The 25,831-nt window shown below is 48.7% G+C and overlaps 17 non-coding genes across 17 annotated transcripts; all 17 read left to right on the forward strand.

Annotated features, from left to right (window-relative positions):
• Window positions 1-985: 985 nt before the first annotated feature.
• On the forward strand, window positions 986-1,153 carry LOC142475050 (U1 spliceosomal RNA). Its single transcript, XR_012790695.1, has one exon. It is a non-coding gene; the product is annotated as a U1 spliceosomal RNA (small nuclear RNA).
• Window positions 1,154-2,465: 1,312 nt separating this feature from the next.
• Window positions 2,466-2,633, forward strand: LOC142475052 (U1 spliceosomal RNA). Its single transcript, XR_012790697.1, has one exon. It is a non-coding gene; the product is annotated as a U1 spliceosomal RNA (small nuclear RNA).
• Window positions 2,634-3,924: 1,291 nt separating this feature from the next.
• On the forward strand, window positions 3,925-4,092 carry LOC142475053 (U1 spliceosomal RNA). The gene has a single exon (XR_012790698.1). It is a non-coding gene; the product is annotated as a U1 spliceosomal RNA (small nuclear RNA).
• A 1,261-nt stretch (window positions 4,093-5,353) lies between these two features.
• On the forward strand, window positions 5,354-5,521 carry LOC142475054 (U1 spliceosomal RNA). The gene has a single exon (XR_012790699.1). It is a non-coding gene; the product is annotated as a U1 spliceosomal RNA (small nuclear RNA).
• Window positions 5,522-6,839: 1,318 nt separating this feature from the next.
• LOC142475055 (U1 spliceosomal RNA) lies at window positions 6,840-7,007 on the forward strand. The gene has a single exon (XR_012790700.1). It is a non-coding gene; the product is annotated as a U1 spliceosomal RNA (small nuclear RNA).
• Window positions 7,008-8,298: 1,291 nt separating this feature from the next.
• LOC142475056 (U1 spliceosomal RNA) lies at window positions 8,299-8,466 on the forward strand. The gene has a single exon (XR_012790701.1). It is a non-coding gene; the product is annotated as a U1 spliceosomal RNA (small nuclear RNA).
• Window positions 8,467-9,740: 1,274 nt separating this feature from the next.
• On the forward strand, window positions 9,741-9,908 carry LOC142475057 (U1 spliceosomal RNA). Its single transcript, XR_012790702.1, has one exon. It is a non-coding gene; the product is annotated as a U1 spliceosomal RNA (small nuclear RNA).
• Window positions 9,909-11,225: 1,317 nt separating this feature from the next.
• LOC142475058 (U1 spliceosomal RNA) lies at window positions 11,226-11,393 on the forward strand. Its single transcript, XR_012790703.1, has one exon. It is a non-coding gene; the product is annotated as a U1 spliceosomal RNA (small nuclear RNA).
• A 1,291-nt stretch (window positions 11,394-12,684) lies between these two features.
• LOC142475059 (U1 spliceosomal RNA) lies at window positions 12,685-12,852 on the forward strand. The gene has a single exon (XR_012790704.1). It is a non-coding gene; the product is annotated as a U1 spliceosomal RNA (small nuclear RNA).
• A 1,274-nt stretch (window positions 12,853-14,126) lies between these two features.
• Window positions 14,127-14,294, forward strand: LOC142475060 (U1 spliceosomal RNA). The gene has a single exon (XR_012790705.1). It is a non-coding gene; the product is annotated as a U1 spliceosomal RNA (small nuclear RNA).
• Window positions 14,295-15,582: 1,288 nt separating this feature from the next.
• LOC142475061 (U1 spliceosomal RNA) lies at window positions 15,583-15,750 on the forward strand. The gene has a single exon (XR_012790706.1). It is a non-coding gene; the product is annotated as a U1 spliceosomal RNA (small nuclear RNA).
• A 1,280-nt stretch (window positions 15,751-17,030) lies between these two features.
• Window positions 17,031-17,198, forward strand: LOC142475063 (U1 spliceosomal RNA). Its single transcript, XR_012790708.1, has one exon. It is a non-coding gene; the product is annotated as a U1 spliceosomal RNA (small nuclear RNA).
• Window positions 17,199-18,508: 1,310 nt separating this feature from the next.
• LOC142475064 (U1 spliceosomal RNA) lies at window positions 18,509-18,676 on the forward strand. The gene has a single exon (XR_012790709.1). It is a non-coding gene; the product is annotated as a U1 spliceosomal RNA (small nuclear RNA).
• Window positions 18,677-19,961: 1,285 nt separating this feature from the next.
• Window positions 19,962-20,129, forward strand: LOC142475065 (U1 spliceosomal RNA). The gene has a single exon (XR_012790710.1). It is a non-coding gene; the product is annotated as a U1 spliceosomal RNA (small nuclear RNA).
• A 1,299-nt stretch (window positions 20,130-21,428) lies between these two features.
• On the forward strand, window positions 21,429-21,596 carry LOC142475066 (U1 spliceosomal RNA). Its single transcript, XR_012790711.1, has one exon. It is a non-coding gene; the product is annotated as a U1 spliceosomal RNA (small nuclear RNA).
• Window positions 21,597-22,922: 1,326 nt separating this feature from the next.
• On the forward strand, window positions 22,923-23,090 carry LOC142475067 (U1 spliceosomal RNA). Its single transcript, XR_012790712.1, has one exon. It is a non-coding gene; the product is annotated as a U1 spliceosomal RNA (small nuclear RNA).
• A 1,274-nt stretch (window positions 23,091-24,364) lies between these two features.
• On the forward strand, window positions 24,365-24,532 carry LOC142475068 (U1 spliceosomal RNA). The gene has a single exon (XR_012790713.1). It is a non-coding gene; the product is annotated as a U1 spliceosomal RNA (small nuclear RNA).
• The last annotated feature ends 1,299 nt before the right edge of the window (window positions 24,533-25,831 follow it).

The following is a 25,831-nucleotide window of genomic DNA, read 5'->3' on the forward strand; positions in this document are numbered from 1 at the left end:
CTTGCAGGATATGATATGGGGTTTTTATTTCACCCCCTCCCCACCCTAGTTCTACATGGTATGTCTGGGTCTCTGTAGCCAGACAACCCCCTGTGATGATATCACAAAGGGAGTGTACAGTACGTTCTAGAGTTTCTAGGCTCCAAAGTAACAAAGAGCAGCATTTAAAAGCAACAGATTGCAGACTATCTGCTGAGCTGTGCAAAAAACAATCTCTATCTATCTATCTATCTATCTATCTATCTATCTATCTATCTATCTATCTCTATCCATGGAGCAGCAGACAGTGTTAGCTTGCTTCTATATTTATGCAAATGCCAGGTAAACAGCCATGCTGGTAAGGGCCAAAGTGTCACGTTTGCCAGCAGGACAGGGCACCTCTCCCTTTTTATGCAGCAGCAGCAGCAGCAGCAGGTGTCAGTGGAGGTCAGAAAAAGAGAGTGCCAGCAGGTAGGGGAGATGTAGAAAGCCACCCCAGAAATATGGTGTCCCCCTGTCTCTCCGGCAGCTGAAATGACAGAGCTGAGCGGTGTTCAAAGTGATTGCTTCTTTCTTTTAAAACTAAGAAGAAGTACCTTACGGCGAAGCTTGGCTGCTCTGGGTGCTTGTTGGATGGGGGGGAGGGTTTGGTTTGGCTTTGCTTTGCTTTGCTTTGCTTTGCTTTGCTTTGCTTTGCTTTGCTTTGCTTTGCTTTGCTTCGCTTCTGGGGGGGGGGGGAGGAGGACGGGGTGTCTTGGATCTATGTTGTTTGACAAATATTCATTGCTGCTGCTGCTGCTGCTGCTGCTGCTGCTGCTGCTGCAGCACAAATGTTTGCATGGAATGGCCTAGGCTGCTCCTTGCTGCAGGTGCTGGCTGCAGCGGCTCAGATACTAGGCCTCAGGTACTGTGTTGCTTGCTGCACCAATGACCAAGCTGCTCTCTCCACAAGGGTGACAGTTGTCCTGGGACAGGGCTAGTTGCCCCCAGCGCGCCATTGCAACTCATACTTACCTGGCAGGGGAGTTTTAAGCCATGCTCCAGCAGGTGGCTCTCCCAGGGCGAGGCTAGCTCATTGCACTTGGAGCTAGCTGACCTCTGCGATTTCCCCACATGCGGGAAACTCGACTGCACAATTTCTGGTAGTGGGGGACTGCGTGCGCGCTCTCCCCTGTTTTTGGATGGTTACAAAAAACAGAAACAGGTGTTTGTTCAGACAAGCTGCTGCTATTCCCACTGCTTGGGCTTTGGGCATGGTCAATAACTGCTGGCAAAAAGGAGCACCATGTACAATAAATAGCCAGCTAGCAACATCTCAAACAGGGACAAATGACAATGATGTACCTGCACAGACGTTTAGGAATAAGTTCACAGGTGGATTGGGAAATAGGGAAACAAATACTGTGTACTGTATATATATATTTATGAAAAAAACAGCACATTTACAATCAAATCTGGATTTGAAAAAATGGACGGTCCTTGCTTGCAGGATATGATATGGGGTTTTTATTTCACCCCCTCCCCACCCTAGTTCTACATGGTATGTCTGGGTCTCTGTAGCCAGACAACCCCCTGTGATGATATCACAAAGGGAGTGTACAGTACGTTCTAGAGTTTCTAGGCTCCAAAGTAACAAAGAGCAGCATTTAAAAGCAACAGATTGCAGACTATCTGCTGAGCTGTGCAAAAAACAATCTCTATCTATCTATCTATCTATCTATCTATCTATCTATCTATCTATCTATCTATCTCTATCCATGGAGCAGCAGACAGTGTTAGCTTGCTTCTATATTTATGCAAATGCCAGGTAAACAGCCATGCTGGTAAGGGCCAAAGTGTCACGTTTGCCAGCAGGACAGGGCACCTCTCCCTTTTTATGCAGCAGCAGCAGCAGCAGCAGGTGTCAGTGGAGGTCAGAAAAAGAGAGTGCCAGCAGGTAGGGGAGATGTAGAAAGCCACCCCAGAAATATGGTGTCCCCCTGTCTCTCCGGCAGCTGAAATGACAGAGCTGAGCGGTGTTCAAAGTGATTGCTTCTTTCTTTTAAAACTAAGAAGAAGTACCTTACGGCGAAGCTTGGCTGCTCTGGGTGCTTGTTGGATGGGGGGGAGGGTTTGGTTTGGCTTTGCTTTGCTTTGCTTTGCTTTGCTTTGCTTTGCTTTGCTTTGCTTTGCTTTGCTTTGCTTTGCTTTGCTTTGCTTCGCTTCTGGGGGGGGGGGGAGGAGGACGGGGTGTCTTGGATCTATGTTGTTTGACAAATATTCATTGCTGCTGCTGCTGCTGCTGCTGCTGCTGCTGCTGCTGCAGCACAAATGTTTGCATGGAATGGCCTAGGCTGCTCCTTGCTGCAGGTGCTGGCTGCAGCGGCTCAGATACTAGGCCTCAGGTACTGTGTTGCTTGCTGCACCAATGACCAAGCTGCTCTCTCCACAAGGGTGACAGTTGTCCTGGGACAGGGCTAGTTGCCCCCAGCGCGCCATTGCAACTCATACTTACCTGGCAGGGGAGTTTTAAGCCATGCTCCAGCAGGTGGCTCTCCCAGGGCGAGGCTAGCTCATTGCACTTGGAGCTAGCTGACCTCTGCGATTTCCCCACATGCGGGAAACTCGACTGCACAATTTCTGGTAGTGGGGGACTGCGTGCGCGCTCTCCCCTGTTTTTGGATGGTTACAAAAAACAGAAACAGGTGTTTGTTCAGACAAGCTGCTGCTATTCCCACTGCTTGGGCTTTGGGCATGGTCAATAACTGCTGGCAAAAAGGAGCACCATGTACAATAAATAGCCAGCTAGCAACATCTCAAACAGGGACAAATGACAATGATGTACCTGCACAGACGTTTAGGAATAAGTTCACAGGTGGATTGGGAAATAGGGAAACAAATACTGTGTACTGTATATATATATTTATGAAAAAAACAGCACATTTACAATCAAATCTGGATTTGAAAAAATGGACGGTCCTTGCTTGCAGGATATGATATGGGGTTTTTATTTCACCCCCTCCCCACCCTAGTTCTACATGGTATGTCTGGGTCTCTGTAGCCAGACAACCCCCTGTGATGATATCACAAAGGGAGTGTACAGTACGTTCTAGAGTTTCTAGGCTCCAAAGTAACAAAGAGCAGCATTTAAAAGCAACAGATTGCAGACTATCTGCTGAGCTGTGCAAAAAACAATCTCTATCTATCTATCTATCTATCTATCTATCTATCTATCTATCTATCTATCTATCTCTATCCATGGAGCAGCAGACAGTGTTAGCTTGCTTCTATATTTATGCAAATGCCAGGTAAACAGCCATGCTGGTAAGGGCCAAAGTGTCACGTTTGCCAGCAGGACAGGGCACCTCTCCCTTTTTATGCAGCAGCAGCAGCAGCAGCAGCAGGTGTCAGTGGAGGTCAGAAAAAGAGAGTGCCAGCAGGTAGGGGAGATGTAGAAAGCCACCCCAGAAATATGGTGTCCCCCTGTCTCTCCGGCAGCTGAAATGACAGAGCTGAGCGGTGTTCAAAGTGATTGCTTCTTTCTTTTAAAACTAAGAAGAAGTACCTTACGGCGAAGCTTGGCTGCTCTGGGTGCTTGTTGGATGGGGGGGAGGGTTTGGTTTGGCTTTGCTTTGCTTTGCTTTGCTTCGCTTCTGGGGGGGGGGGGGAGGAGGAGGACGGGGTGTCTTGGATCTATGTTGTTTGACAAATATTCATTGCTGCTGCTGCTGCTGCTGCTGCTGCTGCTGCTGCTGCTGCTGCTGCTGCTGCTGCTGCTGCTGCTGCACAAATGTTTGCATGGAATGGCCTAGGCTGCTCCTTGCTGCAGGTGCTGGCTGCAGCGGCTCAGATACTAGGCCTCAGGTACTGTGTTGCTTGCTGCACCAATGACCAAGCTGCTCTCTCCACAAGGGTGACAGTTGTCCTGGGACAGGGCTAGTTGCCCCCAGCGCGCCATTGCAACTCATACTTACCTGGCAGGGGAGTTTTAAGCCATGCTCCAGCAGGTGGCTCTCCCAGGGCGAGGCTAGCTCATTGCACTTGGAGCTAGCTGACCTCTGCGATTTCCCCACATGCGGGAAACTCGACTGCACAATTTCTGGTAGTGGGGGACTGCGTGCGCGCTCTCCCCTGTTTTTGGATGGTTACAAAAAACAGAAACAGGTGTTTGTTCAGACAAGCTGCTGCTATTCCCACTGCTTGGGCTTTGGGCATGGTCAATAACTGCTGGCAAAAAGGAGCACCATGTACAATAAATAGCCAGCTAGCAACATCTCAAACAGGGACAAATGACAATGATGTACCTGCACAGACGTTTAGGAATAAGTTCACAGGTGGATTGGGAAATAGGGAAACAAATACTGTGTACTGTATATATATATTTATGAAAAAAACAGCACATTTACAATCAAATCTGGATTTGAAAAAATGGACGGTCCTTGCTTGCAGGATATGATATGGGGTTTTTATTTCACCCCCTCCCCACCCTAGTTCTACATGGTATGTCTGGGTCTCTGTAGCCAGACAACCCCCTGTGATGATATCACAAAGGGAGTGTACAGTACGTTCTAGAGTTTCTAGGCTCCAAAGTAACAAAGAGCAGCATTTAAAAGCAACAGATTGCAGACTATCTGCTGAGCTGTGCAAAAAACAATCTCTATCTATCTATCTATCTATCTATCTATCTATCTATCTATCTATCTATCTCTATCCATGGAGCAGCAGACAGTGTTAGCTTGCTTCTATATTTATGCAAATGCCAGGTAAACAGCCATGCTGGTAAGGGCCAAAGTGTCACGTTTGCCAGCAGGACAGGGCACCTCTCCCTTTTTATGCAGCAGCAGCAGCAGCAGCAGGTGTCAGTGGAGGTCAGAAAAAGAGAGTGCCAGCAGGTAGGGGAGATGTAGAAAGCCACCCCAGAAATATGGTGTCCCCCTGTCTCTCCGGCAGCTGAAATGACAGAGCTGAGCGGTGTTCAAAGTGATTGCTTCTTTCTTTTAAAACCAAGAAGAAGTACCTTACGGCGAAGCTTGGCTGCTCTGGGTGCTTGTTGGATGGGGGGGAGGGTTTGGTTTGGCTTTGCTTTGCTTTGCTTTGCTTCGCTTCTGGGGGGGGGGGGGGAGGAGGAGGACGGGGTGTCTTGGATCTATGTTGTTTGACAAATATTCATTGCTGCTGCTGCTGCTGCTGCTGCTGCTGCTGCTGCTGCTGCAGCACAAATGTTTGCATGGAATGGCCTAGGCTGCTCCTTGCTGCAGGTGCTGGCTGCAGCGGCTCAGATACTAGGCCTCAGGTACTGTGTTGCTTGCTGCACCAATGACCAAGCTGCTCTCTCCACAAGGGTGACAGTTGTCCTGGGACAGGGCTAGTTGCCCCCAGCGCGCCATTGCAACTCATACTTACCTGGCAGGGGAGTTTTAAGCCATGCTCCAGCAGGTGGCTCTCCCAGGGCGAGGCTAGCTCATTGCACTTGGAGCTAGCTGACCTCTGCGATTTCCCCACATGCGGGAAACTCGACTGCACAATTTCTGGTAGTGGGGGACTGCGTGCGCGCTCTCCCCTGTTTTTGGATGGTTACAAAAAACAGAAACAGGTGTTTGTTCAGACAAGCTGCTGCTATTCCCACTGCTTGGGCTTTGGGCATGGTCAATAACTGCTGGCAAAAAGGAGCACCATGTACAATAAATAGCCAGCTAGCAACATCTCAAACAGGGACAAATGACAATGATGTACCTGCACAGACGTTTAGGAATAAGTTCACAGGTGGATTGGGAAATAGGGAAACAAATACTGTGTACTGTATATATATATTTATGAAAAAAACAGCACATTTACAATCAAATCTGGATTTGAAAAAATGGACGGTCCTTGCTTGCAGGATATGATATGGGGTTTTTATTTCACCCCCTCCCCACCCTAGTTCTACATGGTATGTCTGGGTCTCTGTAGCCAGACAACCCCCTGTGATGATATCACAAAGGGAGTGTACAGTACGTTCTAGAGTTTCTAGGCTCCAAAGTAACAAAGAGCAGCATTTAAAAGCAACAGATTGCAGACTATCTGCTGAGCTGTGCAAAAAACAATCTCTATCTATCTATCTATCTATCTATCTATCTATCTATCTATCTATCTATCTATCTCTATCCATGGAGCAGCAGACAGTGTTAGCTTGCTTCTATATTTATGCAAATGCCAGGTAAACAGCCATGCTGGTAAGGGCCAAAGTGTCACGTTTGCCAGCAGGACAGGGCACCTCTCCCTTTTTATGCAGCAGCAGCAGCAGCAGCAGGTGTCAGTGGAGGTCAGAAAAAGAGAGTGCCAGCAGGTAGGGGAGATGTAGAAAGCCACCCCAGAAATATGGTGTCCCCCTGTCTCTCCGGCAGCTGAAATGACAGAGCTGAGCGGTGTTCAAAGTGATTGCTTCTTTCTTTTAAAACTAAGAAGAAGTACCTTACGGCGAAGCTTGGCTGCTCTGGGTGCTTGTTGGATGGGGGGGAGGGTTTGGTTTGGCTTTGCTTTGCTTTGCTTTGCTTTGCTTTGCTTTGCTTTGCTTTGCTTTGCTTTGCTTTGCTTTGCTTTGCTTTGCTTTGCTTCGCTTCTGGGGGGGGGGGGGAGGAGGACGGGGTGTCTTGGATCTATGTTGTTTGACAAATATTCATTGCTGCTGCTGCTGCTGCTGCTGCTGCTGCTGCTGCTGCAGCACAAATGTTTGCATGGAATGGCCTAGGCTGCTCCTTGCTGCAGGTGCTGGCTGCAGCGGCTCAGATACTAGGCCTCAGGTACTGTGTTGCTTGCTGCACCAATGACCAAGCTGCTCTCTCCACAAGGGTGACAGTTGTCCTGGGACAGGGCTAGTTGCCCCCAGCGCGCCATTGCAACTCATACTTACCTGGCAGGGGAGTTTTAAGCCATGCTCCAGCAGGTGGCTCTCCCAGGGCGAGGCTAGCTCATTGCACTTGGAGCTAGCTGACCTCTGCGATTTCCCCACATGCGGGAAACTCGACTGCACAATTTCTGGTAGTGGGGGACTGCGTGCGCGCTCTCCCCTGTTTTTGGATGGTTACAAAAAACAGAAACAGGTGTTTGTTCAGACAAGCTGCTGCTATTCCCACTGCTTGGGCTTTGGGCATGGTCAATAACTGCTGGCAAAAAGGAGCACCATGTACAATAAATAGCCAGCTAGCAACATCTCAAACAGGGACAAATGACAATGATGTACCTGCACAGACGTTTAGGAATAAGTTCACAGGTGGATTGGGAAATAGGGAAACAAATACTGTGTACTGTATATATATATTTATGAAAAAAACAGCACATTTACAATCAAATCTGGATTTGAAAAAATGGACGGTCCTTGCTTGCAGGATATGATATGGGGTTTTTATTTCACCCCCTCCCCACCCTAGTTCTACATGGTATGTCTGGGTCTCTGTAGCCAGACAACCCCCTGTGATGATATCACAAAGGGAGTGTACAGTACGTTCTAGAGTTTCTAGGCTCCAAAGTAACAAAGAGCAGCATTTAAAAGCAACAGATTGCAGACTATCTGCTGAGCTGTGCAAAAAACAATCTCTATCTATCTATCTATCTATCTATCTATCTATCTATCTATCTATCTATCTATCTCTATCCATGGAGCAGCAGACAGTGTTAGCTTGCTTCTATATTTATGCAAATGCCAGGTAAACAGCCATGCTGGTAAGGGCCAAAGTGTCACGTTTGCCAGCAGGACAGGGCACCTCTCCCTTTTTATGCAGCAGCAGCAGCAGCAGCAGCAGGTGTCAGTGGAGGTCAGAAAAAGAGAGTGCCAGCAGGTAGGGGAGATGTAGAAAGCCACCCCAGAAATATGGTGTCCCCCTGTCTCTCCGGCAGCTGAAATGACAGAGCTGAGCGGTGTTCAAAGTGATTGCTTCTTTCTTTTAAAACTAAGAAGAAGTACCTTACGGCGAAGCTTGGCTGCTCTGGGTGCTTGTTGGATGGGGGGGAGGGTTTGGTTTGGCTTTGCTTTGCTTTGCTTTGCTTCGCTTCTGGGGGGGGGGGGGAGGAGGAGGACGGGGTGTCTTGGATCTATGTTGTTTGACAAATATTCATTGCTGCTGCTGCTGCTGCTGCTGCTGCTGCTGCTGCTGCTGCTGCTGCTGCTGCTGCTGCTGCTGCTGCACAAATGTTTGCATGGAATGGCCTAGGCTGCTCCTTGCTGCAGGTGCTGGCTGCAGCGGCTCAGATACTAGGCCTCAGGTACTGTGTTGCTTGCTGCACCAATGACCAAGCTGCTCTCTCCACAAGGGTGACAGTTGTCCTGGGACAGGGCTAGTTGCCCCCAGCGCGCCATTGCAACTCATACTTACCTGGCAGGGGAGTTTTAAGCCATGCTCCAGCAGGTGGCTCTCCCAGGGCGAGGCTAGCTCATTGCACTTGGAGCTAGCTGACCTCTGCGATTTCCCCACATGCGGGAAACTCGACTGCACAATTTCTGGTAGTGGGGGACTGCGTGCGCGCTCTCCCCTGTTTTTGGATGGTTACAAAAAACAGAAACAGGTGTTTGTTCAGACAAGCTGCTGCTATTCCCACTGCTTGGGCTTTGGGCATGGTCAATAACTGCTGGCAAAAAGGAGCACCATGTACAATAAATAGCCAGCTAGCAACATCTCAAACAGGGACAAATGACAATGATGTACCTGCACAGACGTTTAGGAATAAGTTCACAGGTGGATTGGGAAATAGGGAAACAAATACTGTGTACTGTATATATATATTTATGAAAAAAACAGCACATTTACAATCAAATCTGGATTTGAAAAAATGGACGGTCCTTGCTTGCAGGATATGATATGGGGTTTTTATTTCACCCCCTCCCCACCCTAGTTCTACATGGTATGTCTGGGTCTCTGTAGCCAGACAACCCCCTGTGATGATATCACAAAGGGAGTGTACAGTACGTTCTAGAGTTTCTAGGCTCCAAAGTAACAAAGAGCAGCATTTAAAAGCAACAGATTGCAGACTATCTGCTGAGCTGTGCAAAAAACAATCTCTATCTATCTATCTATCTATCTATCTATCTATCTATCTATCTATCTATCTCTATCCATGGAGCAGCAGACAGTGTTAGCTTGCTTCTATATTTATGCAAATGCCAGGTAAACAGCCATGCTGGTAAGGGCCAAAGTGTCACGTTTGCCAGCAGGACAGGGCACCTCTCCCTTTTTATGCAGCAGCAGCAGCAGCAGCAGGTGTCAGTGGAGGTCAGAAAAAGAGAGTGCCAGCAGGTAGGGGAGATGTAGAAAGCCACCCCAGAAATATGGTGTCCCCCTGTCTCTCCGGCAGCTGAAATGACAGAGCTGAGCGGTGTTCAAAGTGATTGCTTCTTTCTTTTAAAACCAAGAAGAAGTACCTTACGGCGAAGCTTGGCTGCTCTGGGTGCTTGTTGGATGGGGGGGAGGGTTTGGTTTGGCTTTGCTTTGCTTTGCTTTGCTTCGCTTCTGGGGGGGGGGGGAGGAGGACGGGGTGTCTTGGATCTATGTTGTTTGACAAATATTCATTGCTGCTGCTGCTGCTGCTGCTGCTGCTGCTGCTGCTGCTGCTGCTGCTGCTGCTGCTGCTGCACAAATGTTTGCATGGAATGGCCTAGGCTGCTCCTTGCTGCAGGTGCTGGCTGCAGCGGCTCAGATACTAGGCCTCAGGTACTGTGTTGCTTGCTGCACCAATGACCAAGCTGCTCTCTCCACAAGGGTGACAGTTGTCCTGGGACAGGGCTAGTTGCCCCCAGCGCGCCATTGCAACTCATACTTACCTGGCAGGGGAGTTTTAAGCCATGCTCCAGCAGGTGGCTCTCCCAGGGCGAGGCTAGCTCATTGCACTTGGAGCTAGCTGACCTCTGCGATTTCCCCACATGCGGGAAACTCGACTGCACAATTTCTGGTAGTGGGGGACTGCGTGCGCGCTCTCCCCTGTTTTTGGATGGTTACAAAAAACAGAAACAGGTGTTTGTTCAGACAAGCTGCTGCTATTCCCACTGCTTGGGCTTTGGGCATGGTCAATAACTGCTGGCAAAAAGGAGCACCATGTACAATAAATAGCCAGCTAGCAACATCTCAAACAGGGACAAATGACAATGATGTACCTGCACAGACGTTTAGGAATAAGTTCACAGGTGGATTGGGAAATAGGGAAACAAATACTGTGTACTGTATATATATATTTATGAAAAAAACAGCACATTTACAATCAAATCTGGATTTGAAAAAATGGACGGTCCTTGCTTGCAGGATATGATATGGGGTTTTTATTTCACCCCCTCCCCACCCTAGTTCTACATGGTATGTCTGGGTCTCTGTAGCCAGACAACCCCCTGTGATGATATCACAAAGGGAGTGTACAGTACGTTCTAGAGTTTCTAGGCTCCAAAGTAACAAAGAGCAGCATTTAAAAGCAACAGATTGCAGACTATCTGCTGAGCTGTGCAAAAAACAATCTCTATCTATCTATCTATCTATCTATCTATCTATCTATCTATCTATCTATCTATCTCTATCCATGGAGCAGCAGACAGTGTTAGCTTGCTTCTATATTTATGCAAATGCCAGGTAAACAGCCATGCTGGTAAGGGCCAAAGTGTCACGTTTGCCAGCAGGACAGGGCACCTCTCCCTTTTTATGCAGCAGCAGCAGCAGCAGCAGGTGTCAGTGGAGGTCAGAAAAAGAGAGTGCCAGCAGGTAGGGGAGATGTAGAAAGCCACCCCAGAAATATGGTGTCCCCCTGTCTCTCCGGCAGCTGAAATGACAGAGCTGAGCGGTGTTCAAAGTGATTGCTTCTTTCTTTTAAAACTAAGAAGAAGTACCTTACGGCGAAGCTTGGCTGCTCTGGGTGCTTGTTGGATGGGGGGGAGGGTTTGGTTTGGCTTTGCTTTGCTTTGCTTTGCTTTGCTTTGCTTTGCTTTGCTTTGCTTTGCTTTGCTTTGCTTTGCTTTGCTTTGCTTTGCTTCGCTTCTGGGGGGGGGGGGAGGAGGACGGGGTGTCTTGGATCTATGTTGTTTGACAAATATTCATTGCTGCTGCTGCTGCTGCTGCTGCTGCTGCTGCTGCTGCAGCACAAATGTTTGCATGGAATGGCCTAGGCTGCTCCTTGCTGCAGGTGCTGGCTGCAGCGGCTCAGATACTAGGCCTCAGGTACTGTGTTGCTTGCTGCACCAATGACCAAGCTGCTCTCTCCACAAGGGTGACAGTTGTCCTGGGACAGGGCTAGTTGCCCCCAGCGCGCCATTGCAACTCATACTTACCTGGCAGGGGAGTTTTAAGCCATGCTCCAGCAGGTGGCTCTCCCAGGGCGAGGCTAGCTCATTGCACTTGGAGCTAGCTGACCTCTGCGATTTCCCCACATGCGGGAAACTCGACTGCACAATTTCTGGTAGTGGGGGACTGCGTGCGCGCTCTCCCCTGTTTTTGGATGGTTACAAAAAACAGAAACAGGTGTTTGTTCAGACAAGCTGCTGCTATTCCCACTGCTTGGGCTTTGGGCATGGTCAATAACTGCTGGCAAAAAGGAGCACCATGTACAATAAATAGCCAGCTAGCAACATCTCAAACAGGGACAAATGACAATGATGTACCTGCACAGACGTTTAGGAATAAGTTCACAGGTGGATTGGGAAATAGGGAAACAAATACTGTGTACTGTATATATATATTTATGAAAAAAACAGCACATTTACAATCAAATCTGGATTTGAAAAAATGGACGGTCCTTGCTTGCAGGATATGATATGGGGTTTTTATTTCACCCCCTCCCCACCCTAGTTCTACATGGTATGTCTGGGTCTCTGTAGCCAGACAACCCCCTGTGATGATATCACAAAGGGAGTGTACAGTACGTTCTAGAGTTTCTAGGCTCCAAAGTAACAAAGAGCAGCATTTAAAAGCAACAGATTGCAGACTATCTGCTGAGCTGTGCAAAAAACAATCTCTATCTATCTATCTATCTATCTATCTATCTATCTATCTATCTATCTATCTATCTCTATCCATGGAGCAGCAGACAGTGTTAGCTTGCTTCTATATTTATGCAAATGCCAGGTAAACAGCCATGCTGGTAAGGGCCAAAGTGTCACGTTTGCCAGCAGGACAGGGCACCTCTCCCTTTTTATGCAGCAGCAGCAGCAGCAGCAGCAGGTGTCAGTGGAGGTCAGAAAAAGAGAGTGCCAGCAGGTAGGGGAGATGTAGAAAGCCACCCCAGAAATATGGTGTCCCCCTGTCTCTCCGGCAGCTGAAATGACAGAGCTGAGCGGTGTTCAAAGTGATTGCTTCTTTCTTTTAAAACTAAGAAGAAGTACCTTACGGCGAAGCTTGGCTGCTCTGGGTGCTTGTTGGATGGGGGGGAGGGTTTGGTTTGGCTTTGCTTTGCTTTGCTTTGCTTCGCTTCTGGGGGGGGGGGGGAGGAGGAGGACGGGGTGTCTTGGATCTATGTTGTTTGACAAATATTCATTGCTGCTGCTGCTGCTGCTGCTGCTGCTGCTGCTGCTGCTGCTGCTGCTGCTGCTGCTGCTGCTGCTGCACAAATGTTTGCATGGAATGGCCTAGGCTGCTCCTTGCTGCAGGTGCTGGCTGCAGCGGCTCAGATACTAGGCCTCAGGTACTGTGTTGCTTGCTGCACCAATGACCAAGCTGCTCTCTCCACAAGGGTGACAGTTGTCCTGGGACAGGGCTAGTTGCCCCCAGCGCGCCATTGCAACTCATACTTACCTGGCAGGGGAGTTTTAAGCCATGCTCCAGCAGGTGGCTCTCCCAGGGCGAGGCTAGCTCATTGCACTTGGAGCTAGCTGACCTCTGCGATTTCCCCACATGCGGGAAACTCGACTGCACAATTTCTGGTAGTGGGGGACTGCGTGCGCGCTCTCCCCTGTTTTTGGATGGTTACAAAAAACAGAAACAGGTGTTTGTTCAGACAAGCTGCTGCTATTCCCACTGCTTGGGCTTTGGGCATGGTCAATAACTGCTGGCAAAAAGGAGCACCATGTACAATAAATAGCCAGCTAGCAACATCTCAAACAGGGACAAATGACAATGATGTACCTGCACAGACGTTTAGGAATAAGTTCACAGGTGGATTGGGAAATAGGGAAACAAATACTGTGTACTGTATATATATATTTATGAAAAAAACAGCACATTTACAATCAAATCTGGATTTGAAAAAATGGACGGTCCTTGCTTGCAGGATATGATATGGGGTTTTTATTTCACCCCCTCCCCACCCTAGTTCTACATGGTATGTCTGGGTCTCTGTAGCCAGACAACCCCCTGTGATGATATCACAAAGGGAGTGTACAGTACGTTCTAGAGTTTCTAGGCTCCAAAGTAACAAAGAGCAGCATTTAAAAGCAACAGATTGCAGACTATCTGCTGAGCTGTGCAAAAAACAATCTCTATCTATCTATCTATCTATCTATCTATCTATCTATCTATCTATCTATCTCTATCCATGGAGCAGCAGACAGTGTTAGCTTGCTTCTATATTTATGCAAATGCCAGGTAAACAGCCATGCTGGTAAGGGCCAAAGTGTCACGTTTGCCAGCAGGACAGGGCACCTCTCCCTTTTTATGCAGCAGCAGCAGCAGCAGCAGGTGTCAGTGGAGGTCAGAAAAAGAGAGTGCCAGCAGGTAGGGGAGATGTAGAAAGCCACCCCAGAAATATGGTGTCCCCCTGTCTCTCCGGCAGCTGAAATGACAGAGCTGAGCGGTGTTCAAAGTGATTGCTTCTTTCTTTTAAAACCAAGAAGAAGTACCTTACGGCGAAGCTTGGCTGCTCTGGGTGCTTGTTGGATGGGGGGGAGGGTTTGGTTTGGCTTTGCTTTGCTTTGCTTTGCTTCGCTTCTGGGGGGGGGGGGAGGAGGACGGGGTGTCTTGGATCTATGTTGTTTGACAAATATTCATTGCTGCTGCTGCTGCTGCTGCTGCTGCTGCTGCTGCTGCTGCTGCTGCTGCTGCTGCTGCTGCACAAATGTTTGCATGGAATGGCCTAGGCTGCTCCTTGCTGCAGGTGCTGGCTGCAGCGGCTCAGATACTAGGCCTCAGGTACTGTGTTGCTTGCTGCACCAATGACCAAGCTGCTCTCTCCACAAGGGTGACAGTTGTCCTGGGACAGGGCTAGTTGCCCCCAGCGCGCCATTGCAACTCATACTTACCTGGCAGGGGAGTTTTAAGCCATGCTCCAGCAGGTGGCTCTCCCAGGGCGAGGCTAGCTCATTGCACTTGGAGCTAGCTGACCTCTGCGATTTCCCCACATGCGGGAAACTCGACTGCACAATTTCTGGTAGTGGGGGACTGCGTGCGCGCTCTCCCCTGTTTTTGGATGGTTACAAAAAACAGAAACAGGTGTTTGTTCAGACAAGCTGCTGCTATTCCCACTGCTTGGGCTTTGGGCATGGTCAATAACTGCTGGCAAAAAGGAGCACCATGTACAATAAATAGCCAGCTAGCAACATCTCAAACAGGGACAAATGACAATGATGTACCTGCACAGACGTTTAGGAATAAGTTCACAGGTGGATTGGGAAATAGGGAAACAAATACTGTGTACTGTATATATATATTTATGAAAAAAACAGCACATTTACAATCAAATCTGGATTTGAAAAAATGGACGGTCCTTGCTTGCAGGATATGATATGGGGTTTTTATTTCACCCCCTCCCCACCCTAGTTCTACATGGTATGTCTGGGTCTCTGTAGCCAGACAACCCCCTGTGATGATATCACAAAGGGAGTGTACAGTACGTTCTAGAGTTTCTAGGCTCCAAAGTAACAAAGAGCAGCATTTAAAAGCAACAGATTGCAGACTATCTGCTGAGCTGTGCAAAAAACAATCTCTATCTATCTATCTATCTATCTATCTATCTATCTATCTATCTATCTATCTATCTATCTCTATCCATGGAGCAGCAGACAGTGTTAGCTTGCTTCTATATTTATGCAAATGCCAGGTAAACAGCCATGCTGGTAAGGGCCAAAGTGTCACGTTTGCCAGCAGGACAGGGCACCTCTCCCTTTTTATGCAGCAGCAGCAGCAGCAGCAGGTGTCAGTGGAGGTCAGAAAAAGAGAGTGCCAGCAGGTAGGGGAGATGTAGAAAGCCACCCCAGAAATATGGTGTCCCCCTGTCTCTCCGGCAGCTGAAATGACAGAGCTGAGCGGTGTTCAAAGTGATTGCTTCTTTCTTTTAAAACCAAGAAGAAGTACCTTACGGCGAAGCTTGGCTGCTCTGGGTGCTTGTTGGATGGGGGGGAGGGTTTGGTTTGGCTTTGCTTTGCTTTGCTTTGCTTCGCTTCTGGGGGGGGGGGGAGGAGGACGGGGTGTCTTGGATCTATGTTGTTTGACAAATATTCATTGCTGCTGCTGCTGCTGCTGCTGCTGCTGCTGCTGCTGCTGCTGCTGCTGCTGCTGCTGCTGCTGCTGCACAAATGTTTGCATGGAATGGCCTAGGCTGCTCCTTGCTGCAGGTGCTGGCTGCAGCGGCTCAGATACTAGGCCTCAGGTACTGTGTTGCTTGCTGCACCAATGACCAAGCTGCTCTCTCCACAAGGGTGACAGTTGTCCTGGGACAGGGCTAGTTGCCCCCAGCGCGCCATTGCAACTCATACTTACCTGGCAGGGGAGTTTTAAGCCATGCTCCAGCAGGTGGCTCTCCCAGGGCGAGGCTAGCTCATTGCACTTGGAGCTAGCTGACCTCTGCGATTTCCCCACATGCGGGAAACTCGACTGCACAATTTCTGGTAGTGGGGGACTGCGTGCGCGCTCTCCCCTGTTTTTGGATGGTTACAAAAAACAGAAACAGGTGTTTGTTCAGACAAGCTGCTGCTATTCCCACTGCTTGGGCTTTGGGCATGGTCAATAACTGCTGGCAAAAAGGAGCACCATGTACAATAAATAGCCAGCTAGCAACATCTCAAACAGGGACAAATGACAATGATGTACCTGCACAGACGTTTAGGAATAAGTTCACAGGTGGATTGGGAAATAGGGAAACAAATACTGTGTACTGTATATATATATTTATGAAAAAAACAGCACATTTACAATCAAATCTGGATTTGAAAAAATGGACGGTCCTTGCTTGCAGGATATGATATGGGGTTTTTATTTCACCCCCTCCCCACCCTAGTTCTACATGGTATGTCTGGGTCTCTGTAGCCAGACAACCCCCTGTGATGATATCACAAAGGGAGTGTACAGTACGTTCTAGAGTTTCTAGGCTCCAAAGTAACAAAGAGCAGCATTTAAAAGCAACAGATTGCAGACTATCTGCTGAGCTGTGCAAAAAACAATCTCTATCTATCTATCTATCTATCTATCTATCTATCTATCTATCTATCTATCTCTATCCATGGAGCAGCAGACAGTGTTAGCTTGCTTCTATATTTATGCAAATGCCAGGTAAACAGCCATGCTGGTAAGGGCCAAAGTGTCACGTTTGCCAGCAGGACAGGGCACCTCTCCCTTTTTATGCAGCAGCAGCAGCAGCAGCAGCAGGTGTCAGTGGAGGTCAGAAAAAGAGAGTGCCAGCAGGTAGGGGAGATGTAGAAAGCCACCCCAGAAATATGGTGTCCCCCTGTCTCTCCGGCAGCTGAAATGACAGAGCTGAGCGGTGTTCAAAGTGATTGCTTCTTTCTTTTAAAACTAAGAAGAAGTACCTTACGGCGAAGCTTGGCTGCTCTGGGTGCTTGTTGGATGGGGGGGAGGGTTTGGTTTGGCTTTGCTTTGCTTTGCTTTGCTTCGCTTCTGGGGGGGGGGGGAGGAGGACGGGGTGTCTTGGATCTATGTTGTTTGACAAATATTCATTGCTGCTGCTGCTGCTGCTGCTGCTGCTGCTGCTGCTGCTGCTGCTGCTGCTGCTGCTGCTGCTGCACAAATGTTTGCATGGAATGGCCTAGGCTGCTCCTTGCTGCAGGTGCTGGCTGCAGCGGCTCAGATACTAGGCCTCAGGTACTGTGTTGCTTGCTGCACCAATGACCAAGCTGCTCTCTCCACAAGGGTGACAGTTGTCCTGGGACAGGGCTAGTTGCCCCCAGCGCGCCATTGCAACTCATACTTACCTGGCAGGGGAGTTTTAAGCCATGCTCCAGCAGGTGGCTCTCCCAGGGCGAGGCTAGCTCATTGCACTTGGAGCTAGCTGACCTCTGCGATTTCCCCACATGCGGGAAACTCGACTGCACAATTTCTGGTAGTGGGGGACTGCGTGCGCGCTCTCCCCTGTTTTTGGATGGTTACAAAAAACAGAAACAGGTGTTTGTTCAGACAAGCTGCTGCTATTCCCACTGCTTGGGCTTTGGGCATGGTCAATAACTGCTGGCAAAAAGGAGCACCATGTACAATAAATAGCCAGCTAGCAACATCTCAAACAGGGACAAATGACAATGATGTACCTGCACAGACGTTTAGGAATAAGTTCACAGGTGGATTGGGAAATAGGGAAACAAATACTGTGTACTGTATATATATATTTATGAAAAAAACAGCACATTTACAATCAAATCTGGATTTGAAAAAATGGACGGTCCTTGCTTGCAGGATATGATATGGGGTTTTTATTTCACCCCCTCCCCACCCTAGTTCTACATGGTATGTCTGGGTCTCTGTAGCCAGACAACCCCCTGTGATGATATCACAAAGGGAGTGTACAGTACGTTCTAGAGTTTCTAGGCTCCAAAGTAACAAAGAGCAGCATTTAAAAGCAACAGATTGCAGACTATCTGCTGAGCTGTGCAAAAAACAATCTCTATCTATCTATCTATCTATCTATCTATCTATCTATCTATCTATCTATCTATCTATCTATCTCTATCCATGGAGCAGCAGACAGTGTTAGCTTGCTTCTATATTTATGCAAATGCCAGGTAAACAGCCATGCTGGTAAGGGCCAAAGTGTCACGTTTGCCAGCAGGACAGGGCACCTCTCCCTTTTTATGCAGCAGCAGCAGCAGCAGCAGCAGGTGTCAGTGGAGGTCAGAAAAAGAGAGTGCCAGCAGGTAGGGGAGATGTAGAAAGCCACCCCAGAAATATGGTGTCCCCCTGTCTCTCCGGCAGCTGAAATGACAGAGCTGAGCGGTGTTCAAAGTGATTGCTTCTTTCTTTTAAAACTAAGAAGAAGTACCTTACGGCGAAGCTTGGCTGCTCTGGGTGCTTGTTGGATGGGGGGGAGGGTTTGGTTTGGCTTTGCTTTGCTTTGCTTTGCTTCGCTTCTGGGGGGGGGGGGAGGAGGACGGGGTGTCTTGGATCTATGTTGTTTGACAAATATTCATTGCTGCTGCTGCTGCTGCTGCTGCTGCTGCTGCTGCTGCTGCTGCTGCTGCTGCTGCTGCTGCTGCTGCTGCTGCTGCTGCTGCACAAATGTTTGCATGGAATGGCCTAGGCTGCTCCTTGCTGCAGGTGCTGGCTGCAGCGGCTCAGATACTAGGCCTCAGGTACTGTGTTGCTTGCTGCACCAATGACCAAGCTGCTCTCTCCACAAGGGTGACAGTTGTCCTGGGACAGGGCTAGTTGCCCCCAGCGCGCCATTGCAACTCATACTTACCTGGCAGGGGAGTTTTAAGCCATGCTCCAGCAGGTGGCTCTCCCAGGGCGAGGCTAGCTCATTGCACTTGGAGCTAGCTGACCTCTGCGATTTCCCCACATGCGGGAAACTCGACTGCACAATTTCTGGTAGTGGGGGACTGCGTGCGCGCTCTCCCCTGTTTTTGGATGGTTACAAAAAACAGAAACAGGTGTTTGTTCAGACAAGCTGCTGCTATTCCCACTGCTTGGGCTTTGGGCATGGTCAATAACTGCTGGCAAAAAGGAGCACCATGTACAATAAATAGCCAGCTAGCAACATCTCAAACAGGGACAAATGACAATGATGTACCTGCACAGACGTTTAGGAATAAGTTCACAGGTGGATTGGGAAATAGGGAAACAAATACTGTGTACTGTATATATATATTTATGAAAAAAACAGCACATTTACAATCAAATCTGGATTTGAAAAAATGGACGGTCCTTGCTTGCAGGATATGATATGGGGTTTTTATTTCACCCCCTCCCCACCCTAGTTCTACATGGTATGTCTGGGTCTCTGTAGCCAGACAACCCCCTGTGATGATATCACAAAGGGAGTGTACAGTACGTTCTAGAGTTTCTAGGCTCCAAAGTAACAAAGAGCAGCATTTAAAAGCAACAGATTGCAGACTATCTGCTGAGCTGTGCAAAAAACAATCTCTATCTATCTATCTATCTATCTATCTATCTATCTATCTATCTATCTATCTCTATCCATGGAGCAGCAGACAGTGTTAGCTTGCTTCTATATTTATGCAAATGCCAGGTAAACAGCCATGCTGGTAAGGGCCAAAGTGTCACGTTTGCCAGCAGGACAGGGCACCTCTCCCTTTTTATGCAGCAGCAGCAGCAGCAGCAGCAGGTGTCAGTGGAGGTCAGAAAAAGAGAGTGCCAGCAGGTAGGGGAGATGTAGAAAGCCACCCCAGAAATATGGTGTCCCCCTGTCTCTCCGGCAGCTGAAATGACAGAGCTGAGCGGTGTTCAAAGTGATTGCTTCTTTCTTTTAAAACTAAGAAGAAGTACCTTACGGCGAAGCTTGGCTGCTCTGGGTGCTTGTTGGATGGGGGGGAGGGTTTGGTTTGGCTTTGCTTTGCTTTGCTTTGCTTTGCTTCGCTTCTGGGGGGGGGGGGAGGAGGACGGGGTGTCTTGGATCTATGTTGTTTGACAAATATTCATTGCTGCTGCTGCTGCTGCTGCTGCTGCTGCTGCTGCTGCTGCTGCTGCTGCTGCTGCTGCTGCTGCACAAATGTTTGCATGGAATGGCCTAGGCTGCTCCTTGCTGCAGGTGCTGGCTGCAGCGGCTCAGATACTAGGCCTCAGGTACTGTGTTGCTTGCTGCACCAATGACCAAGCTGCTCTCTCCACAAGGGTGACAGTTGTCCTGGGACAGGGCTAGTTGCCCCCAGCGCGCCATTGCAACTCATACTTACCTGGCAGGGGAGTTTTAAGCCATGCTCCAGCAGGTGGCTCTCCCAGGGCGAGGCTAGCTCATTGCACTTGGAGCTAGCTGACCTCTGCGATTTCCCCACATGCGGGAAACTCGACTGCACAATTTCTGGTAGTGGGGGACTGCGTGCGCGCTCTCCCCTGTTTTTGGATGGTTACAAAAAACAGAAACAGGTGTTTGTTCAGACAAGCTGCTGCTATTCCCACTGCTTGGGCTTTGGGCATGGTCAATAACTGCTGGCAAAAAGGAGCACCATGTACAATAAATAGCCAGCTAGCAACATCTCAAACAGGGACAAATGACAATGATGTACCTGCACAGACGTTTAGGAATAAGTTCACAGGTGGATTGGGAAATAGGGAAACAAATACGGTGTACTGTATATATATATTTATGAAAAAAACAGCACATTTACAATCAAATCTGGATTTGAAAAAATGGACGGTCCTTGCTTGCAGGATATGATATGGGGTTTTTATTTCACCCCCTCCCCACCCTAGTTCTACATGGTATGTCTGGGTCTCTGTAGCCAGACAACCCCCTGTGATGATATCACAAAGGGAGTGTACAGTACGTTCTAGAGTTTCTAGGCTCCAAAGTAACAAAGAGCAGCATTTAAAAGCAACAGATTGCAGACTATCTGCTGAGCTGTGCAAAAAACAATCTCTATCTATCTATCTATCTATCTATCTATCTATCTATCTATCTATCTATCTATCTATCTATCTATCTCTATCCATGGAGCAGCAGACAGTGTTAGCTTGCTTCTATATTTATGCAAATGCCAGGTAAACAGCCATGCTGGTAAGGGCCAAAGTGTCACGTTTGCCAGCAGGACAGGGCACCTCTCCCTTTTTATGCAGCAGCAGCAGCAGCAGCAGCAGGTGTCAGTGGAGGTCAGAAAAAGAGAGTGCCAGCAGGTAGGGGAGATGTAGAAAGCCACCCCAGAAATATGGTGTCCCCCTGTCTCTCCGGCAGCTGAAATGACAGAGCTGAGCGGTGTTCAAAGTGATTGCTTCTTTCTTTTAAAACTAAGAAGAAGTACCTTACGGCGAAGCTTGGCTGCTCTGGGTGCTTGTTGGATGGGGGGGAGGGTTTGGTTTGGCTTTGCTTTGCTTTGCTTTGCTTTGCTTCGCTTCTGGGGGGGGGGGGGAGGAGGACGGGGTGTCTTGGATCTATGTTGTTTGACAAATATTCATTGCTGCTGCTGCTGCTGCTGCTGCTGCTGCTGCTGCTGCTGCTGCTGCTGCTGCTGCTGCTGCACAAATGTTTGCATGGAATGGCCTAGGCTGCTCCTTGCTGCAGGTGCTGGCTGCAGCGGCTCAGATACTAGGCCTCAGGTACTGTGTTGCTTGCTGCACCAATGACCAAGCTGCTCTCTCCACAAGGGTGACAGTTGTCCTGGGACAGGGCTAGTTGCCCCCAGCGCGCCATTGCAACTCATACTTACCTGGCAGGGGAGTTTTAAGCCATGCTCCAGCAGGTGGCTCTCCCAGGGCGAGGCTAGCTCATTGCACTTGGAGCTAGCTGACCTCTGCGATTTCCCCACATGCGGGAAACTCGACTGCACAATTTCTGGTAGTGGGGGACTGCGTGCGCGCTCTCCCCTGTTTTTGGATGGTTACAAAAAACAGAAACAGGTGTTTGTTCAGACAAGCTGCTGCTATTCCCACTGCTTGGGCTTTGGGCATGGTCAATAACTGCTGGCAAAAAGGAGCACCATGTACAATAAATAGCCAGCTAGCAACATCTCAAACAGGGACAAATGACAATGATGTACCTGCACAGACGTTTAGGAATAAGTTCACAGGTGGATTGGGAAATAGGGAAACAAATACGGTGTACTGTATATATATATTTATGAAAAAAACAGCACATTTACAATCAAATCTGGATTTGAAAAAATGGACGGTCCTTGCTTGCAGGATATGATATGGGGTTTTTATTTCACCCCCTCCCCACCCTAGTTCTACATGGTATGTCTGGGTCTCTGTAGCCAGACAACCCCCTGTGATGATATCACAAAGGGAGTGTACAGTACGTTCTAGAGTTTCTAGGCTCCAAAGTAACAAAGAGCAGCATTTAAAAGCAACAGATTGCAGACTATCTGCTGAGCTGTGCAAAAAACAATCTCTATCTATCTATCTATCTATCTATCTATCTATCTATCTATCTATCTATCTATCTATCTATCTATCTATCTATCTATCTATCTATCTCTATCCATGGAGCAGCAGACAGTGTTAGCTTGCTTCTATATTTATGCAAATGCCAGGTAAACAGCCATGCTGGTAAGGGCCAAAGTGTCACGTTTGCCAGCAGGACAGGGCACCTCTCCCTTTTTATGCAGCAGCAGCAGCAGCAGCAGCAGGTGTCAGTGGAGGTCAGAAAAAGAGAGTGCCAGCAGGTAGGGGAGATGTAGAAAGCCACCCCAGAAATATGGTGTCCCCCTGTCTCTCCGGCAGCTGAAATGACAGAGCTGAGCGGTGTTCAAAGTGATTGCTTCTTTCTTTTAAAACTAAGAAGAAGTACCTTACGGCGAAGCTTGGCTGCTCTGGGTGCTTGTTGGATGGGGGGGAGGGTTTGGTTTGGCTTTGCTTTGCTTTGCTTTGCTTCGCTTCTGGGGGGGGGGGGGAGGAGGAGGACGGGGTGTCTTGGATCTATGTTGTTTGACAAATATTCATTGCTGCTGCTGCTGCTGCTGCTGCTGCTGCTGCTGCTGCTGCTGCTGCTGCTGCTGCTGCTGCTGCTGCTGCACAAATGTTTGCATGGAATGGCCTAGGCTGCTCCTTGCTGCAGGTGCTGGCTGCAGCGGCTCAGATACTAGGCCTCAGGTACTGTGTTGCTTGCTGCACCAATGACCAAGCTGCTCTCTCCACAAGGGTGACAGTTGTCCTGGGACAGGGCTAGTTGCCCCCAGCGCGCCATTGCAACTCATACTTACCTGGCAGGGGAGTTTTAAGCCATGCTCCAGCAGGTGGCTCTCCCAGGGCGAGGCTAGCTCATTGCACTTGGAGCTAGCTGACCTCTGCGATTTCCCCACATGCGGGAAACTCGACTGCACAATTTCTGGTAGTGGGGGACTGCGTGCGCGCTCTCCCCTGTTTTTGGATGGTTACAAAAAACAGAAACAGGTGTTTGTTCAGACAAGCTGCTGCTATTCCCACTGCTTGGGCTTTGGGCATGGTCAATAACTGCTGGCAAAAAGGAGCACCATGTACAATAAATAGCCAGCTAGCAACATCTCAAACAGGGACAAATGACAATGATGTACCTGCACAGACGTTTAGGAATAAGTTCACAGGTGGATTGGGAAATAGGGAAACAAATACTGTGTACTGTATATATATATTTATGAAAAAAACAGCACATTTACAATCAAATCTGGATTTGAAAAAATGGACGGTCCTTGCTTGCAGGATATGATATGGGGTTTTTATTTCACCCCCTCCCCACCCTAGTTCTACATGGTATGTCTGGGTCTCTGTAGCCAGACAACCCCCTGTGATGATATCACAAAGGGAGTGTACAGTACGTTCTAGAGTTTCTAGGCTCCAAAGTAACAAAGAGCAGCATTTAAAAGCAACAGATTGCAGACTATCTGCTGAGCTGTGCAAAAAACAATCTCTATCTATCTATCTATCTATCTATCTATCTATCTATCTATCTATCTATCTCTATCCATGGAGCAGCAGACAGTGTTAGCTTGCTTCTATATTTATGCAAATGCCAGGTAAACAGCCATGCTGGTAAGGGCCAAAGTGTCACGTTTGCCAGCAGGACAGGGCACCTCTCCCTTTTTATGCAGCAGCAGCAGCAGCAGCAGGTGTCAGTGGAGGTCAGAAAAAGAGAGTGCCAGCAGGTAGGGGAGATGTAGAAAGCCACCCCAGAAATATGGTGTCCCCCTGTCTCTCCGGCAGCTGAAATGACAGAGCTGAGCGGTGTTCAAAGTGATTGCTTCTTTCTTTTAAAACCAAGAAGAAGTACCTTACGGCGAAGCTTGGCTGCTCTGGGTGCTTGTTGGATGGGGGGGAGGGTTTGGTTTGGCTTTGCTTTGCTTTGCTTTGCTTCGCTTCTGGGGGGGGGGGGAGGAGGACGGGGTGTCTTGGATCTATGTTGTTTGACAAATATTCATTGCTGCTGCTGCTGCTGCTGCTGCTGCTGCTGCTGCTGCTGCTGCTGCTGCTGCTGCTGCTGCACAAATGTTTGCATGGAATGGCCTAGGCTGCTCCTTGCTGCAGGTGCTGGCTGCAGCGGCTCAGATACTAGGCCTCAGGTACTGTGTTGCTTGCTGCACCAATGACCAAGCTGCTCTCTCCACAAGGGTGACAGTTGTCCTGGGACAGGGCTAGTTGCCCCCAGCGCGCCATTGCAACTCATACTTACCTGGCAGGGGAGTTTTAAGCCATGCTCCAGCAGGTGGCTCTCCCAGGGCGAGGCTAGCTCATTGCACTTGGAGCTAGCTGACCTCTGCGATTTCCCCACATGCGGGAAACTCGACTGCACAATTTCTGGTAGTGGGGGACTGCGTGCGCGCTCTCCCCTGTTTTTGGATGGTTACAAAAAACAGAAACAGGTGTTTGTTCAGACAAGCTGCTGCTATTCCCACTGCTTGGGCTTTGGGCATGGTCAATAACTGCTGGCAAAAAGGAGCACCATGTACAATAAATAGCCAGCTAGCAACATCTCAAACAGGGACAAATGACAATGATGTACCTGCACAGACGTTTAGGAATAAGTTCACAGGTGGATTGGGAAATAGGGAAACAAATACTGTGTACTGTATATATATATTTATGAAAAAAACAGCACATTTACAATCAAATCTGGATTTGAAAAAATGGACGGTCCTTGCTTGCAGGATATGATATGGGGTTTTTATTTCACCCCCTCCCCACCCTAGTTCTACATGGTATGTCTGGGTCTCTGTAGCCAGACAACCCCCTGTGATGATATCACAAAGGGAGTGTACAGTACGTTCTAGAGTTTCTAGGCTCCAAAGTAACAAAGAGCAGCATTTAAAAGCAACAGATTGCAGACTATCTGCTGAGCTGTGCAAAAAACAATCTCTATCTATCTATCTATCTATCTATCTATCTATCTATCTATCTATCTATCTATCTATCTCTATCCATGGAGCAGCAGACAGTGTTAGCTTGCTTCTATATTTATGCAAATGCCAGGTAAACAGCCATGCTGGTAAGGGCCAAAGTGTCACGTTTGCCAGCAGGACAGGGCACCTCTCCCTTTTTATGCAGCAGCAGCAGCAGCAGCAGGTGTCAGTGGAGGTCAGAAAAAGAGAGTGCCAGCAGGTAGGGGAGATGTAGAAAGCCACCCCAGAAATATGGTGTCCCCCTGTCTCTCCGGCAGCTGAAATGACAGAGCTGAGCGGTGTTCAAAGTGATTGCTTCTTTCTTTTAAAACCAAGAAGAAGTACCTTACGGCGAAGCTTGGCTGCTCTGGGTGCTTGTTGGATGGGGGGGAGGGTTTGGTTTGGCTTTGCTTTGCTTTGCTTTGCTTCGCTTCTGGGGGGGGGGGGAGGAGGACGGGGTGTCTTGGATCTATGTTGTTTGACAAATATTCATTGCTGCTGCTGCTGCTGCTGCTGCTGCTGCTGCTGCTGCTGCTGCTGCTGCTGCTGCTGCTGCTGCTGCACAAATGTTTGCATGGAATGGCCTAGGCTGCTCCTTGCTGCAGGTGCTGGCTGCAGCGGCTCAGATACTAGGCCTCAGGTACTGTGTTGCTTGCTGCACCAATGACCAAGCTGCTCTCTCCACAAGGGTGACAGTTGTCCTGGGACAGGGCTAGTTGCCCCCAGCGCGCCATTGCAACTCATACTTACCTG

The sequence above is a fragment of the Ascaphus truei genome, unplaced genomic scaffold (genome assembly GCF_040206685.1).
Source record: "Ascaphus truei isolate aAscTru1 unplaced genomic scaffold, aAscTru1.hap1 HAP1_SCAFFOLD_1069, whole genome shotgun sequence".
Classification (NCBI taxonomy): Eukaryota; Metazoa; Chordata; class Amphibia; order Anura; family Ascaphidae; genus Ascaphus; species Ascaphus truei.